General features: G+C 44.3%; 1 protein-coding gene and 1 non-coding gene across 4 annotated transcripts in view; one reads left to right on the top strand and one right to left on the bottom strand.

Moving 5' to 3' along the window:
• Positions 1 to 14,849, bottom strand: part of raraa (retinoic acid receptor, alpha a) — a 219,224-nt gene that overhangs the window by 192,486 nt on the left and 11,889 nt on the right. The window lies entirely within an intron of this gene.
• Positions 4,056 to 4,131, top strand: trnav-uac. The gene has a single exon. It is a non-coding gene; the product is annotated as a tRNA-Val (tRNA).

Here is a 14,849-nt window from a genome sequence, read left to right as displayed (position 1 = left end):
ATTAATTAATTAGTCTCTTCGCCACCTGTCGTACAACGCATCTCAAACATTCCTGCCCTTGGGGGTGTTGCTAGACGGTGATCACCACCACCAACATAAAGACCCTGACCCTAACTAACCCCTCCCCCATCTGCCTTCATTGGTCAATATCCTGATTAATCACGTAATCACCCCAAACACTCCTCTGATGAGAAGTTTTCAAGCGAGGCAATCACAGAGAAACTGCCTTGGTGATTTTTATGAGGGGTGCATTGAGTGAGTGAGCAGCGCTGGGTTTTAAACATACATACATACATACATACATACATACATTTGCCCCTTGTCGTTTGTCACTTGTCACAGACAAAAGAGAGGGGAGGAATTGATGCGGACCTTGAAGGAAATGGCGAATCAATACCCTGATGGCTTTTCAAAAGTGCTGAATGCGCAGCAAACGCCACACATTGTCATTGTTTTAAATGGGAGTCTGGATGGATATTGACACCTGTTTGTATTGATGGTGCGTCAGTGGCAAAACACATCGTAGATGGAGAGGCCACAACTGTCACCATTTAGATGTCCTACCTTCGAACAAGTCACCCTCTCTAGAAAAGTTGGGTTGTCTCATCTAGACAAACTTCCTGCTGTGCTGACTTGCAGTAAGTCAGTCTGTAACTAGACGACTGCACACAAGCACTACGCTGTTCATTCCAGCACTTCAGATCAGGATCTAGGTCTCGAAGGAAAGCTAGGGAAAACGCCACTGAGTGAAAAAAAAAGTCCTCTTCAATTCTTCATGATCCGTGGCATTTCAAAAACTTCATTACATTTACGTCATTTAGCAGACGCACTTATCCAGAGCGACTTACAGTTAGTGCATACATTATTTATTTTTTCATACCCCCTGTGGGAATCGAACCCACAACCCTGGCGTTGCAAACGCCATGCTCTATCAACTGAGCTACATCCCTGCCGGCCATTCCCTCCCCTACCCTGGACGACGCTGGGCCAATTGTCTCCCGGTCACGGCCGGCTACGACAGAGCCTGGATTCGAACCAGGATCTCTAGTGGCACAGCTAGCACTGCGATGCAGTGCCTTAGACCACTGCGCCACTCGGGATTTGTAATCTCAAACTGCTTGGGCCACATGAGAGGGGGGTTTGAGAAACTCCTCAGAAGACTTCCGCTTAACAACTGCCTGGTGCCGAAACCGCTGCAAAGAGTTTCTAGATATTTTCATGTACATTTTGGGCTTAACTGCTAGATAATAATATCCTTTTCACAGAGCCGGCTCCCCTAACAATACTCCCCCACCCTTTATTGTATTAACACTTTTTGCTATTTGGAACTAATTCTTAAAAGCAGCTGAAAAGATAGTGCCACAAAATATTTTGTCTAATCCTCCCAATCCTCAATGTGAGGACATGGAGAAAGTAGATTTGTCAAGCTTTGATTTAGCAGTATTCTTTCATTATAAAGTGGGACTCGTAACACTGAAGTGGGGGGAGGGTTATCTGTAGACCTGAGCAAAACCAACTTGGCAGCGTGTTAAAGACACTATGGTATTGTCTCAGTCACCTGTACCATATACTTCTTCCAGAGGACTTGACAGTGGAGAGCAGTTTGGCTTGGGTTTAGCAGAATCTAGGGCAGGGTGGTGGTGTATTGTGTAGCGATGGCTGGGCACTGGAGGACGGTTTTTAATCAGACTAGCTCACACACGGAGCCAGCTGTAGACATTATAAGGTGGATTTTTAAAAGAACAAAAGCTGCTTTATTTATTATTATTTACACTGCTGACTGGAAAGGGGGGAAACAGAATCCAACTATGCAGTTTCTCTGCGCCACTCCCCTCCTTCATCCAAATTTGCTAAATATGATTTTCGCAATAATCTCCCACGGTTCCCCCATTTCCGTGGTCAGATCCAAAAAAACTGCAATATTCAAGGACCAAGGTCAGACCAAAGCTGAGGGAGGAGAGGATATCTGGCTAAACATTTTGTATCTCGAGCCAAAGTTACTTCAGAAGGTACAAGGCCAGGGATGCAAACTGGCGACGCCCAAACTGGTGCGTTTTTTTCCCCACACGGAAAATGTTGTGTTGTCCAGTGACTTTGGCAGGATCTCACCGGAACAGAGCACCTCACATTTTATACTGCTTGAGCTCCTGTTCTTCTTATAGAATATTAGCTCAAACGTACTGTGGATTTCCTGTACCTAAATATACAACCGTACAGGCACTCAAAATGAGTCCTGGAACCTATTTCAGTCCAAGTCAAGCACTGGTTGTCACGATACCAATGTTTGACTAATGACGCGATACAAGGCCAAGATTCACAATAGGTAGTAGTATTGTGATACCACGGGGTGGGGGAGAATTATTAGCGTCCTATTCGCCCCGCCCCCCCAGGACGCCTGTTTCCGTTTTCTGTACATTCTGCACGTTCTTCACAAAAACCTGTCCCTGATATTCACACCTATACTCAATACAACACATTGAATTTAACTTCACACGGTTTACTGTATAGTAGAATAGGCTACTGCAGAAATGATGCAGAAATTGTTGATTTGCTCATATCCAAAAGGCCTGCCTGTGATTTGGCAGGAATAATGTAGTAAGGAATTACAGTCAGGTTCATAATTATTGGCACCCTTGATAAAGTTTAGCAAAAAAATACTGTATAAATTAAATATAAGTACTGAACTATATTGTATGCGACAACATTTTTTTGACAATTATATTATACTAATAGAATTGCTCAGAGAAAGAGATTGTTTAAGTAATTAAAAACATATATACACACACACATATATATATCTTTATTATCAAAATTATTGGCACCCCTCTTTTCAATACTCTAGCATCCTCCCCTTGCAAGGATAACGACACTGAGTATTTTTCTAAAATGTTTTATGAGATTGGGGAACATGTTGGGAGGGACCTTAGACCATTCATTCATACAGAATCTTTCCAGATCCTTGATATCCTTTTAAACTACTGGCAGGCCACTAATTGTTGGTTTGATAACAAACAACCTTGTTTAGTCATGTTACCTACCTAGCTAAAAACCTGGTAACTTGACCAGTAGGCTATGCATACATTTGGACAGCACAGGGAGAACGGAAAAGGCCTACTACTCAAAGAGATCTGCTTCAAAGGTAGGATGCATATGCCTAATCAATGTAATTCTATGCTCTCATTTTCTGGTGTTAGTTCAATTCTGTTTGGTGCCTAACTTTTCTAAGGGGAGCAGTTTGTGTGTGTGTGTGTGTCTGTGTGTGTGTGTGTGTGTGTGTGTGTGATGGTATAAAGTTATCTGAATAGTAGGCTAAAGATTGTTTCATATAGTGCGTTTTCCCTTGCTGCCAAAATGACATGCAGATCATTATGCATTTACAGTCATGTCCATATTATTGGCACCCTTGATAAGAGATTATTTATCAAGGGTGCCATAATTATGAAACTTTTGAAAAGTTAGGCACAAAACAGAATTTAACCAACAGAAAAATCAAACAATTTTTTATTAAGATACTGTAGCTTAGAATGACATTGATTAGGCATATGCATCCTACCTTTGAAGCAGATCTCTTTGAGTAGGCCATCTATCCTTTTCCGTTCTCCCTGTGCTGTCCAAATGTAGGCATAGCCTACTGGTCAAGTTACCAGGTTTTTAGCTAGCTAGGTAACATGACTAAACAAGGTTGTTTGTTATCAAACCAACAATTAGTGGCCTGCCAGTAGTTTAAAACGGCGCGTGACATGGTTTATTCAATTATATAAAACGCGTGTGAATTGAAGTAGAAAGTGGAAAGATAGCTCTGGTGATATGGGGAATAACTTTTGAATGGCTTGGGCTAGAGACACGCGGTATTCAGCAATGTAAAGGCATAAGCACGACTGTCACTGTGCTCCGTTTGTTACTCTATGGCACACAGAGGCTGCGTGACAGCGAAGCCTAGTCAGACTAGCCTGCGCTCTTGGTTCTTACAGGCTAAATTAAAAGATAGTGCATCTACTTCACTCACACCGCGAGCTGCTCCAATAATTAAACAAACGTAACAACAGAAGAGCCTGGGCCCCGTGTAGCTCAGTTGGTAGAGCATGGCGTTTACAACGCCAGGGTTGTGGGTTTGATTCCCACGGGGGGCCAGTATGAAAAATGTATGCACTCGCTAACTGTAAGTCGCTCTGGATAAGAGCGTCTGCTAAATGACTAAAATGTAAGACTCATCACTGTCTGCACAACCCAGCTCGCCATCACGGCTAAATTACATTTTAAAACTGATGGAGATGAGCAGAAAGAGCGGACGGAGAAGCAGGTGAGTAATGGCTGAGTAATGGCTGAGTAATGGCTGAGTAATGGCTGAGTAATGGGATGCGGCTAGCTGATCACAGCTGATATTGGATGAAGTACTCATTCTGATCTGACGTATCTGACACCACGCTCTGAACTCGGTTTGATATTCTCATTGTAGAACGAGTAGGGATGATTTCGATATGAGAAACATAACTTTGTTCTTCAGATCTATACGATTCACGTGGATGGCCTATTTTGAGATCAAAACAGAGAATATTGCTGAAGGCCAAATAATCATCCCTGAAGGCCAAATAATATGTATTTCTGCAAAGAGGAATTGGGGAAGAATCTAACAGAGAACTGTAAACAAGGCAGTACACAGTTAGCTTGTAATTATAAGTTAGAGCAAAGTAGAAGACAACTGTCAAAAAGTAAAAATAGTTAATCAAATTGAGCTCCCGAGTGGCGCAGCGGTCTAAGGCACTGCATCTCAGTGCTTGAGGCGTCACTACAGACCCCCTGGTTCGATTCCAGGCTGTATCACAACCGGACGTGATTGGGAGTCCCATAGGGCGGTGCACAATTGGCCCAGCATCGTCCGGGTTTGGCCAGTGTAGGCCGTCATTGTAAATAACAATTTGTTCTTAACTGACTTGCCTAGTTACATAAAGGTAAAATACAAAATCTAATCAAATCAAATTTGGCCTGGTGCAGAGTATCCACGGGCTGACTGAGATAGAGGTGGTTCGGGGTTAAGGGCACCAAGTTGACCTCCATGGGTCAATAGGTGATGGCTGCATTTATCATTTCTCCGCTAGCTTCTAAATGAGAACCAAGGAGACTACTTTCTCTAAAGAATTTCAACCACATTTCTACGTCAACCTCTACGCTAATGAAGACTTTCTACAGGCAACCAGATGCCCAGTGTTTATGAGAGAGACAAATATTGGAATCCCTGAATGGAAAAACATGCCATGCTGGCATCAGGCAGCAGCAATGAAACATTGCGTCAGTTTGACGATTTAATGAATGTGGTCTGGATCTTATCAGAAGTTTAAATACCTGCTAGAGTCAATATAAAGCCCAGTATCTCATGCTTCATGAGGGCAGTTAAAATTAAATTTGGCTTGATAGGAAAACAATGCCGGAGGTGTGTGTTGTGGTGAGCGCTAGCAACTATCCAGATGAACCAATGTGAGAAATAGATTTGGAAAATGCTTATCAGAGAACACCCCACCCCTGGGGGTCCTTCCCACAGAACAGTGTGCAGCCCAAAATGGATGAGAAGAGCAAAGTGAGTGGGTACTGCAGGCTAGGCGCCAACTGAGAATGACCGCATCCTGTTGTGCGATGTGGGACCCGCAAACACTGGGACAATGGAGAGGGACATGCTCACGCAGCTACAGCAGTAATTCAACAAGCAAAACAAACATAGCATTCCTTTCAGCTCCCGTTTCATAAATTGTGTGTGGGCAGAAAATTCCTTGGTGATTTAAATTATCAAATGAACAAACGCATGCAATGTGAAAATGCATTCCATTTCGGCATTCCATCTTTTATAAGATTCTGTCCAGCCTTGCCTAACACAGAGCAAATGTACAGTTTTCTGAGAGGCAATTAGCTCACATGTATTTCCATTAGGTCACATCTATTTTTCGTTGTTGCTGCTATTTTCTATTGAGGCCAAATATAATTGTACAAAATATGAGCACTGCAACACATTATACGGTAATAGAGCATTCCAAAAACAGAGCACTCCAACACAACATAACAGGCTACAAGGTCATTCCCACAGTGAAGTCAACATGTTGACAAAAAAGACAGAAAATACAAATATTGGCAATAGGCCTATTCCTGGGTCTACAAAGACAGTGTGTGGACTGGACAGCCAAGAAAAGTAGGTTACACTCTTCATCAAATAGGCCTATGCTTACGAAACCTTGACATCCTTCAAACCTTATGAAACAAGACAATCTTAACAATCCCGCTCAGACTCCCTTATCATCAACACTTGTGCTCAGCAAAATCATGTTGACATCATGTAGGATTCTAGTGTTTGCTGAACACAGTTATGTAAGCAACTGAAAATAGTTAAAAGTTAAACAGAGCAAGCCTCTGAAGATAAGTACGAGTTGTGGGGAAACGTACACGGCGCTACAGACGAGACGAAGATACCCTTATGTTAGGGAGGGAGCAGCAAGTTAGAGGCAGAGAGGTCTTTGAGAAACGACGAGTGGCTGATGTGTGTACAAAACGAAAGACGTTCTGGAAATAGCCCTGGAACACAAAGCAGCGAACACCTCCTGGTGCAAACTCCCCACATTTCACACACGCAGGACGTCAAACTACATGCTTGGGGTTTCCACGTTCATTTTCATGAAAATGGAACTCCTCGAGAGGAAATAAGGCAATTTTTAACTCTCTCGCGCTCGCTCTGTCTCCGATAATGTGCCCAGTCAATGGACTGCGGGTCTATTTAACTGCAGGCAGCCCACAGCACAGTCATAAATAATGAATGGCAACTAACACGAAAGCCTAATCACCATTGTGCTGTCACCCAGCAGAGAAGATTGCTTGTTTAATTTACTGCGTCGCTTAAGTCTCAGTTCTGCCCAATTTAGTTTAGCAATTTCGATGAGTGAGTACTCCAGGTATTTATCAATATGCTTTTCTCCCAATGTCATGAATCAGTAAGAATTCAAATGCTAATGTGCCTGCTGCAGTGTGTGTATTACATGGAGAAGACAACATGGTCTCTGACAAGAAACGACAGCTTGATAAACGACAAAGGCTGGGTGAAATAAACTCATCAACATTAAGGCTGCAATTCGTTATATACACTACATGACAAAAAGTATGTGGACACTTGCTTGTCGAACATCTCATTCCAAAATCTTGGGCATTAGTATGGAGTTGGTCCGACCTTTGCTGCTATAACAGCCTCCACTCCTCTGGGAAGGCTCTCTACTAGATGTTGGAACATTGCTGAGGGGACTTGCTTCCATTCAGCCACAAGAGCCTTAGTGAGGTCGGGCACTGATGTTGGGCGATTAGGCCTGGCTCGCAGTCAGCATTCCAATTCATCCTAAAGGTGTTCGATGGAGTTGAGGTCAGGTCTCTGTGAAGGCCAGTCAAGTTCTTCCACACTGATCTCGACAAACCATTTCTGTACGGACCTCGGTTTGTGCACGGGGGCAATGTCACGCTGAAACAAGAAAGGGCCTTCCCCAAACTGTTGCCACAAAGTTGGAAGCAACAGAATTGTCTAGAATGTCATTGTATGCTGTAGCGTTAAGATTTCCCTTCACTGGAACTAAGGGGCTTGAAAAACAGCCCCAGACCATTATTCCTCCTCCACCAAACTTTACAGTTGGCACTATGCATTGGGGCAGGTAGCGTTCTCCTGGCATCTGCCAAACCCAGATTCGTCCATCAGACTGCCAGATGGTGAAGCAGGATTCATCACAGAACACGTTTCCACTGCTCCAGAGTCCAATGGCGGCGAGCTTTACACCACTGCAGCCGACGCTTGGCATTGTGCATGGTGATTTTAGGATTGTGTGCGGCTGCTCGGCCATGGAAACCCATTTCATGAAGCTCCCGACGAACAGTTATTGTGCTGACCTTGCTTCCAGAGGCAGTTTGGAACTCGGTAGTGAGTGTTGCAACCGAGGACAGACATTTTTTACGCTCTATGCGCTTCAGCACTCGCCGGTCCCGTTCTGTGAGCTTGTGTGGCCTACCACTTCCTGGCTGAGCCGTTGTTGCTCCTAGACGTTTCCGCTTCACAATAACAGCACTTACAGTTGACCGGGGCAACTCTAGCAGCACAGAAATGTGACGAACTGACTTGTTGGAAAGGTGGCATCCTATGACAGTGCCACATCGAAAGTCACTTTGAAGGGTTGTCCACATACTTTTGTATATATAGTGTAGTTGTCGGAACGGTATATTACATGGTCATTCCGTTAACCAAAAACTAAAGAAAGTCGTGTTGATGTGAAATGACACAGAGGATACAAGGCAATTAAGTCACTGTCTCAATGTGTGAGTGGGATTTCTTTAGGCCTACTTACACAACCTAGGCCAATGGCAATACACACTGTGTACTACGATCTACGTCACTTACACAGCAAGTTTCTCATCAGCTTGCTAAATCATGTCAGCTGACATGGTCAGACATCACCACAGGCACAGTGAAGGCCTGTACCCATTCTGCCCATTAAAGACTGATGTGGTCCGAGTCTGGTCACTTGAGGCTTAACTTAGCTCCGCTCTGGATCCTTGCACTGGAATTTCATCAGCTAGCGAACAACAGCAGCCTCTCTGAAGCGGTGTAGCATGACTGAGATCCAGAGAGATGGGATGGCTTCTCCCCGGCTCTGCTGTGTTGACAGACCATAGAGACAGTGGGAGCAGCAGGCAGCAGCTCACAAAAGAGGTTTGGCTGAAGTGAGCAGGGCAGAGCACGCAGTATGATAATGACGCTATGAGCTGAGCTTTTCAGTTTGCAGCAGCAGAGGCAGCAGCCAAAGCATTATCAGATCCATCCTGAGTCATTATCCTCCCGTTCCCACAGATCTGGCACCGGCCTCATCTAATGTGCAGGCAGGAAGCAGGGTGATGCCGCCCTCTATGCCCGCCTGGCATCCGCCAACACGGCAGAACCTGTTATACACAGACAACCATTCTAAAAAGGCCCATGGAATGCAGGACGTCAACCAGATAATATGTCAATGTCTCTGCCTTGATAGAAGCCCAGAAGTACAGTTTCACAACTACAAAAGTGATTGATTGACCAACAAGTAAAAGGTCCCCAGAAATACAAGCACAATGAAACAGAGACATACTGTGCAAGCTACATTTATGTGTTTGGTTAGTAGGACTATTTCCTTTGGGAGAAAATGAGCTAGCTGGTGTAGTACTCTGTGCTGAAGTGACCGCCAGGCTAGCTGTTGGCAGGAGGGGGTTAACTCCTCAGCCTGTGCAGCGGAGCTGCTCTAACAAGAATATTAAAGGCATGTCCCTGGGTGCTGACAGAGAGCACTGAGACAGGGAGAGGAGGAAGGATAGATGGAGAGAGCACGAGAGAGAGCGAGAGAGAAGGGAAAGCGAATGAGAGCATAGGGAGGTGGGAGGGTGAATACGATTTTCAATGACAATGTGCTTAAGATCCCAGTTTCAATTTCAATGAACGAACATACCATCTGTCAACGTTAATGTCAGTGTCCAGGGGAAAATGAAGGAAAATGGAATGGAAGCCATTCATTAGAAAAGGGGCAGGAGAGCCCAGAGCGGCCAGTCTCGCCACGCTGATAGCCGCCCCGGGAAAATAAATATATACAGAGACCATTATTAATCGTGCATTTCCGAGGTGGCAGGCCAGCCACGATTAAAGGTTGGTTCTCATGCTACAGAGATATTATTAGACTAGCTGCCTGGGCTGGAATTGGTTAGTGTTGTACAACTACCAGGGGCTGTCACTGGGAATGAAGATGAGGTTTCACTGCCTGCCTGGAGTGGCTGACTGGCTGCCTGGCTGGGAGGAGAATGAGCCTGGCTCTTTACAGCAGTGTGGATGTACTCAGTGGAAGCAATTGATACCATTGTTTTATGGAGGGGCGGGGGGGGGGGTGGATTAACTGACGACAATAGAGCTCTTTCACTGGAAATGTCAGCCGTCAAGCTGAGGGACTGTCCGACTGGGCAAAAGAGGCTTCTATGAAAGCCAAGGCACAAAATGGATGTGGAAAAATGACACTGCCACAATATCCCCACACAAATTGTGAAATGCAATAGGTCTCATGTGGTAGAATAGATTAGGCCGACAGTGTGTGCATGTACGACAATGCCAGACCAAAGTGAAATGTACCAAAATAGACAGTATGAACTCAATATAGACAAAGTAGTAAGCTTTACCAAATGAATTGGTACTAATGAAGTACTAATTAACTATAGCTTCGTCTTTCACACAGAGATCCGAAAAACAACTTTATGTAGGCTAAATCTGCTCATAATCTCAATGTCTAAATCAATTGTCTTTTCAATCACATCCAATACAATAAATCACAATAATAGCTCAGTGAGCAGTCTTAAGGTTAGCCTCATTTAAAAAGAAGACAAAACTGACCTAATTCTTCAGGCATATTAAACTGGTGAGGGACTTAAAATATCATAACTGATTATCCATTCTAGGCCATTTTTCCTGATGAGATTACACAATAGCTGATAATATTAAAGATCTCTCACCGTAGCCTCCTAGCACTGCCCTCCTAGCACTGCTTAGGTAACACAATGGCCTTGGATCTCTGAGTTCCCATCTGGGTTTAGGTATATTCGAATAGTAACTTGAGGGGAGGTGCCCTGCCACTTTAAGACTTGAATGAAGCAGAGTTATTCTAGCTACCACTCTGATCTAATTGCTCTCCTACATGAACACGGGAGAGCTGTGCACTCTGACACGTAAAGATTATTTAATACCATCAAAGCCATAAAGGGAGCAATATAAAAGGAGGGATGACTTAACCCTTTCATGGCTCCCAGGGAGGAATAGGAGAGTACGGAAGCAGACGGTGGACCGGGTGGAGACAGAATCAGTATGCGTGAGCTGGCCTGTCAAACTCCCATCAGCCAGGCTGACTAGAGCTCCCATATTCCTACATCACAGGCCTAACTTCCCCAATCCCCAGTACGCTCCACTCCCATGGTAGCAGCTCCCACCCTCCTCCTCAGTCTTTTCCCACACTCGCTCCATTCCCAAAGGCAGCGGCTACGTCAGCGAGCACCACGGCCAAAACAACTATAACATTGCAATTTATTTCTACTCATTCTGAAGAGGGCTGAGGCCTGTTTCATTTAGGTCAATGCCTGGTTTTATTAGTGTCAGCCACACTATTTAGCTGCACTCCAACTCCTACCTTCTCTATTCAGCAAGTGTTTCTCTCCCTATGTAAACAGTTAGTCAATGGCAAAGAAACAACTCCATGAAAAACAACATCAGCGAGTTGGAAGACTGACACACATTATAACAAACTCCCAAAATGTCTGACTGACTGATGTATTGCTTTCATAAAAGAGAACCAAAGCCTCAGCTCTCGAAACTGTGGTTTCGCTCAGATCGGAGCTCCTCACTCTTAAAATAAAACCCACACAAACCCCGGCATCTCAGCGTGAGTGGGTCGACTCGGTTGAGGTGTTTACCATTTAGCGAGCGCCGTGTGACATCTCCTGGGTAACCTGCCATTGTGGGGGACCTGTCTCATCTGTCACAGCCTGATGAGGTTCTCCTGCACAGTCTCAGCCTTGGGAAGCAGGCAGTCACCAGCTGAACTGAACACAAGGGACAGATAGGGCTGTGGTATGGCTATACATACTGTGTTCCTCTGCTAACCAAAGTTCAAATCTGTTGAGGTTGCCTTTTTGTTGCCTTTAGCTGTACTTTCTATCGCTACAATCAGTTGTGCAAACATTTCTCCCAATCTCTGAACCACACCACATTGCTAGGCGTCTTGCTGCCCACATTCTGCTAGGCATGAGTATATTTGGTAGATAGGCTTACTATTTAGCTACCGTATCATTTGAACTCATATTTCTACCTTCAATAAACACTGAATGACAATCTACAGAGAGTAAAGGGCCACTTTTAGGAATAACACTGGGTGTTCGCAAATACAAAATGACACCACAAATCAGCGGCTCTAATTTCAAATATTTTTTATAACTAAACCAAGATAGACCACAGCCTGTCGTTTCAAATGGGAACAAATGAGCCATAGTGGGCAGAACAAGCAAGGAGGTGGGCAGAGCCAAGCACGAGCTAGCGAGATCCTATTGGCGCGTTCTAGCATTCATTTGCATATTTCCGTTGGGGAACGCCTACTCTGTGAAGTGCATGTGTGCAATAACTCAATTCGCCTTTGCACGACTTCTAAACAACGCAATTTTTTGAAACTTTGGCAAAGGGTAAAGTCTACAAAACTTTGTCCACTCTGTTCGTAACAAATCCATCTCATTACATCTTCTCCCACTGGGCTTCCTCTCACTACCATATTTGGTAATGAGTGGAAACGCCAACCGGATGCTTCACATTTATACATCCATCTCATTGTTCTATCTGTACTAATCTCATGTCCTGCAGAAAAGGTCTCAAAGTGTAAACACTCTCCCACCATCCTCCAATAACCCATCTCACTTAATCTGCTCAAGCGTGTCAAGTTTGTCAGTGTCCACATCACTGAGGACTTAACATAGTCCTCTCACACCAAAACAGTCGTGAAGAAGGCACAGCAGCACCTCTTCTCCCGCAGGAGGCTAAAATAATTTGGCATGGCACCTCAGAACCTAAGGAACTTTTAAAGCTGCACCATCGAGAGCATCCTGACTGGTTGTATCACTGTCTGGTATGGCAACTGCACCGCCCTCGACCGGAAGGCCGTACAGATGGATAAGAGCGTCTGCTAAATGACTAAAAATGTAAAAATGTAAATAAACCTACCTCAACCACTCCAGTACCCCTGTACAGTGCCTTCAGAAAGTAATCACACTCAATGTTCCCTGGTACAAGAAATATCAGCCCGCGCAGAGAAGCACGAGATTGAACTTCACTCATCTTTCTAGTTTTCCCCTTTAGTTAAAACTATCAACGTTTCCCTCTACTGTGCGAATTGTGATCGAATCAACGCAATATTAGCCACTTTCAATACAACATACCGGAAAAAAAAACTAACTATGCAAGAGATTTTCTTGTAGGCAGAGCACATTGGAGTAGGATTCTATTGCATTGACAGGCACGGCACATCACGGCTTGTACTCTACACAGACAGGTGCACCATAACCAATCAGCACTGCAGTATCCCTATACAGTGGGGAAAAAAGTATTTAGTCAGCCACCAATTGTGCAAGTTCTCCCACTTAAAAAGATGAGAGAGGCCTGTAATTTCCATCATAGGTACACGTCAACTATGACAGACAAATTGAGATTTTTTTTTCAAGAAAATCACATTGTAGGATTTTTAATGAATTTATTTGCAAATGATGGTGGAAAATAAGTATTTGGTCACCTACAAACAAGCAAGATTTCTGGCTCTCACAGACCTATAACTTCTTCTTTAAGAGGCTCCTCTGTCCTCCACTCGTTACCTGTATTAATGGCACCTGTTTGAACTTGTTATCAGTATAAAAGACACCTGTCCACTACCTCAAACAGTCACACTCCAAACTCCACTATGGCCAAGACCAAAGAGCTGTCAAAGGACACCAGAAACAAAATTGTAGACCTGCACCAGGCTGGGAAGACTGAACCTGCAATAGGTAAGCAGCTTGGTTTGAAGAAATCAACTGTGGGAGCAATTATTAGGAAATGGAAGACATACAAGACCACTGATAATCTCCCTCGATCTGGGGCTCCACGCAAGTTCTCACCCCGTGGGGGTCAAAATGATCACAAGAATGGCGAGCAAAATCCCAGAACCACACGGGGGACCTAGTGAATGACCTGCAGAGAGCTGGGACCAAAGTAACAAAGCCTACCATCAGTAACACACTACGCCGCCAGGGACTCAAATTCTGCAGTGCCAGACGTGTCCCCCTGCTTAAGCCAGTACATGTCCAGGCCCGTCTGAAGTTTGCTAGAGTGCATTTGGATGATCCAGAAGAGGATTGGGAGAATGTCATATGGTCAGATGAAACCAAAATAGAACTTTTAGGTAAAAACTCAACTCGTCGTGTTTGGAGGACAAAGAATGCTGAGTTGCACCATACCTACTGTGAAGCATGGGGGTGGAAACATCATGCTTTGGGGCTGTTTTTCTGCAAAGGGACCAGGACGACTGATCCGTGTAAAGGAAATAATGAATGGGGCCATGTATCGTGAGATTTTGAGTGAAAACCTCCTTCCATCAGCAAGGGCATTGAAGATGAAACGTGGCTGGGTCTTTCAGCATGACAATGATCCCAAACACACCGCCCGGGCAACGAAGGAGAGGCTTCGTAAGAAGCATTTCAAGGTCCTGGAGTGGCCTAGCCAGTCTCCAGATCTCAACCCCATAGAAAATCTTTGGAGGGAGTTGAAAGTCCGTGTTGCCAAGCGACAGCCCCAAAACATCACTGCTCTAGAGGAGATCTGCATGGAGGAATGGGCCAAAATACCAGCAACAGTGTGTGAAAACCTTGTGAAGACTTACAGAAAACGTTTGACCTGTGTCATTGCCAACAAAGGGTATATAACAAAGTATTGAGAAACTTTTGTCATTGACCAAATACTTATTTTCCACCATCATTTGCAAATAAATTCATTAAAAATCCTACTATGTGATTTTCTGGAATTTTATTTCTCATTTTGTCTGTCATAGTTGACATGTACCTATGATGAAAATTACAGGCCTCTCTCATCTTTTTAAGTGGGAGAACTTGCACAATTGGTGGCTGACTAAATACTTTTTTTCCCCACTGTATGCAAAAAGACCATTGCCATATATGGATCTGTGCCATTCCCTTTGAACTGGACTGTGTTTACAGCATGAGGATGCATTTGTTTTGAGATCAAAGCAAGAGCTGCATGTAGCCACGTGTGC

The sequence above is a fragment of the Coregonus clupeaformis genome, chromosome 1 (assembly GCF_020615455.1).
Source record: "Coregonus clupeaformis isolate EN_2021a chromosome 1, ASM2061545v1, whole genome shotgun sequence".
Taxonomy (NCBI): domain Eukaryota; kingdom Metazoa; phylum Chordata; class Actinopteri; order Salmoniformes; family Salmonidae; genus Coregonus; species Coregonus clupeaformis.
The sequence above is the reverse complement of the archived record's forward strand: the minus strand, read 5'-3'. Positions and strand labels throughout refer to the sequence as shown.